At 44.3% G+C, this 3,350-nt stretch overlaps 1 long non-coding RNA gene across 1 annotated transcript; it reads left to right on the top strand.

Moving 5' to 3' along the window:
• The first annotated feature begins 237 nt into the window (after window positions 1–237).
• LOC106523889 (uncharacterized) lies at window positions 238–2,595 on the top strand. The gene is made up of 3 exons (XR_001310943.1): window positions 238–1,862; window positions 2,117–2,451; window positions 2,526–2,595. It is a non-coding gene; the product is annotated as an uncharacterized LOC106523889 (long non-coding RNA).
• Window positions 2,596–3,350: the final 755 nt, after the last annotated feature.

Genomic DNA, 3,350 nt, shown 5'->3' with positions numbered 1-3,350 from the left:
GAGCAACCTGAGACACAACATTCTTCGTACTACTTTTTTATTGTTATTTATACAGAGACAGTGTACAACATTTCATTAACCAGGACAGATGTGGATAAATATGTCAGGTGAGTGACAAGTCAGACTTTTTTTCTGCATTTATCGGCTGTAGCGGCAAGAAACTCCATGCAGTGATGTATGYTGCAGCGGGAGRGGTTTCCCAGGAGCTCGGCGTGGTGTGTCTCTGGAGCTATGAAAGGTCTGTGCGAAAACGAATGCCGAACAACCACGTGACCGCGCGTCAACCGGTCAGCGTCGGAGCAAGTATGTTTCAGGCCTGCCTGAAAGGGAGGGGGGTAAAAAGTTCTGCTGGYGGGTGGTGCCAAAAGGGGCGGCCRAGCCGACACTGCAAACAYCGGTGACGTAATTTTCGTCATGAAACTGCAACAACCCGTGCCGACGTCGGCAGTTCGGAGGGAGTATGAAGAAAGCTTTAGTCTATAGCAGCAAAAACGAAGAATAATTCAGGAAACCTAAGTCTAATTATATGATTTATCAAAAAGGAAAGTCTTCAGTCTAATCTTAAAAGTAGACAGAGTGTCAGCCTCACAAACAAAAACTGGAAGTTRGTTCCACAAGAGATGAGATTGATAACTGAAATGAACAGCTATGGTTTTATGCATTTGTAAATTCACTTAAAACTTGAGAGTTAGTTATAAAACAAATGTTTTTATGCTTATCTTAGTGGGTTGCTGCTGGAGAAACGGGTGGATCCATTGTCCGTCGTCCCCGCGTGCCCCCTCCTCTTGTCAACACAGGGTCCACGGCAGGTGGGGCKGAGGACCGGGCCCRGACATCCGCCCCAAAACAGGCCGTACCCAAAGGAGGTGACACTGCAGGGCCGAAAGAGGAAGACGCCAATCCGCGCCATTTAATAGCCCCGGAWAAACAGAGAGACTAAAACATGTTATTTAAAAATRTTTCAAAACAACCTTTTATGATTTTTCTTGATTTAAGCTATGATTCATGTTCCAGTAAGCGATCACGGAGGTRGCTGAGCTGTCTAAGACTGAAACTGCCACTGTCCAGGAAAGCAAATTTATCACACCATACCCGCAGACACTACACGGCTTCATCATCATATTTATTTACCATCGCCTGGACGCAAGGCCCGTCGGTCGCATTCATTAGCTGAACAACAGAATCGCCCTAGACCCATTGTTACATCAACTCATGCTCAGTGMACTACCGTATGCAATTTTCTTACAATGAAAATTGGGTGGCCACCTTTTAAACTGACTTTTAGCCTACTTTGTTTCCCTCAACAGAAACAGAAACGGAAAATTATATCTTCCCTCAGCAGTTTATTCCTGTCTAAACTGCCTACACTCACCAAGATAAACAATGTCCTCTTGGCTACCTCAAAACAGAAAGCTAAACTCCCYGTTTTTAACTCGATTAGGAATAAAAACGCTCCCTAACCTACCTCAGCTAAAGTCACCACCAACCGCAGAAGCGACCAGACGGGCGTCTAACAATTAGATTTTTACTGTGGTGGGCTGAAATAGCCGTAGCTTTTTTTTTTCACAAAGGTGCTAATGAAAATATTATCTCACCATGTTTCTGTCAAAAGACAGGTTCTTTCAGCTCCAGTCCCAAAGGTCACCCACAGCGGCCGAAGCGAGGACAAATCGATCAGCGGAGGAAAACCTTCCTTAAAAACGGGTCAGCTTCTCAGAAACTGAAAAAAACCAGGAAGCTTCTTCCTCCTTGTCCAAACGTCGGCCCCAGCGGGCAAACTCCGGTCCTTGGAGCTCCGATAACGACAACGCCAATTTGTGGTGGCAGGATTTACCAAGAGATACAGAACAGGACATGTCAAGGTAATATATGCAGTTAGGGAGTCATAAGATATTCTTGCATCACACCTCCCATTCTACTTTTAGAAACTCGAGGAACCACAAGTAAACCTGCAGTCTGAGAGCGAAGTGCTCTGTTAGGCAAATATGAAACAATAARATGTTTAATATATGATGGAGCTTGGTTGTTAAGAGCTTTGAGTAATTTTTAAATTTTGGAYGTAATCTGAGTCGACCGACTCAGATTACATCCTCTGGTTTTTCRATCCTCGCCTCAGCCCTTCACGGATACCTCCACTCATCTGCTCTCATGACAACGACCCTGGTTCTKTTTATTGGATTACTGCCTCTCGTCTYAACCTTGTTCGGCAACACGACTCATCTGACTTCCTGGTTCTCGACCCTCGCCCGCGCACTGGATTCCCGAAGAACGCCAAACCCCTTCAACCTGGTAAAATCTTTGTTTAGTCTGTGCATGGCCCTCACCTGTTTGACAAATCCATATCTGACAAACAGACCATCAAAACCTATCGAGTCTATCGGAGATGTCATGGCCTCCCGGACCCAAACGCTCTGACGGTGTTTCTTCATGGAGGTTTCCTGTGAACACTAGGTTGGTGAACTTTAATAACCCCATAACTTTGACCCAGTGTGACTCCCTTGCTAATTTGTTGTTTTTGTGTTCAGATTGCCTGACTCGAGATTCGATTTGGTCCCARCTCCACACCAGCAATTTAAATAAACATTGTAAACCTTTTTTTGTGTCCGCATTTATATCAGTGCTCAAACCCAGCCTCGTAACAGGAGCAGTCTTTCACTGTCAGTGAAATGTGCTCCAACAATCTGTGGCGCTCTCCAGTCCCCGATACGATGCCTGACTAATTGAAAATAGAGCTTTCATTTTTAACTTGTGGGGTGTGAAAGTTTGGGATCTTTGTTAMTTTTCCTGATTTGCCTTTGTGGTAGAAATAATACTTTATGTTTAAGCAGGTGATTCATGACATCCTTTAATRACCTAGGTTTTCATGACATGCTGTTCATCTGCAGACAGAATGATTAAAGTCAGAACAAKRTCTGCTGACAACAATAATCATTCTTAGGTATCACTTGTGTTTATCTTTGTGTTTTCCATTGACCTTGTATCAAATCTTGCTAAGATGACATTATGCTGTTTGTTAATATATATATGAGGCCTCTCAAGACACAGAGTACAAAAGTGTTCAACAGAGTTCAACAGTAGTGTGGAGACAGTGACAGAGAGAAGCAGAGGCACAGAGASAGGCCAGGTTGTCTGTGTTTCCTGCTGTTGCAATAAAACTCAGCTGATCATCTCACGGAGTACCTTCATTCTTGGAGATGTATTTCTCTCTTAGATAAATAATCCAGCTAACAGTTGGCGTTGTCGCAGTGACCACTAGGAGATCGACGGACCAAGGCCACATTGCAGGTGGACTGATATGAGTGAGCAAGGACTGGACTGCTCAGGACCGTGACTCCATCTGGATGAAAAGA

Source organism: Austrofundulus limnaeus, unplaced genomic scaffold (genome assembly GCF_001266775.1).
Source record: "Austrofundulus limnaeus strain Quisiro unplaced genomic scaffold, Austrofundulus_limnaeus-1.0 Scaffold169, whole genome shotgun sequence".
NCBI lineage: Eukaryota > Metazoa > Chordata > Actinopteri > Cyprinodontiformes > Rivulidae > Austrofundulus > Austrofundulus limnaeus.
Note: the sequence above shows the minus strand (reverse complement) of the source record. Positions and strands in the feature narration are given on the sequence as shown.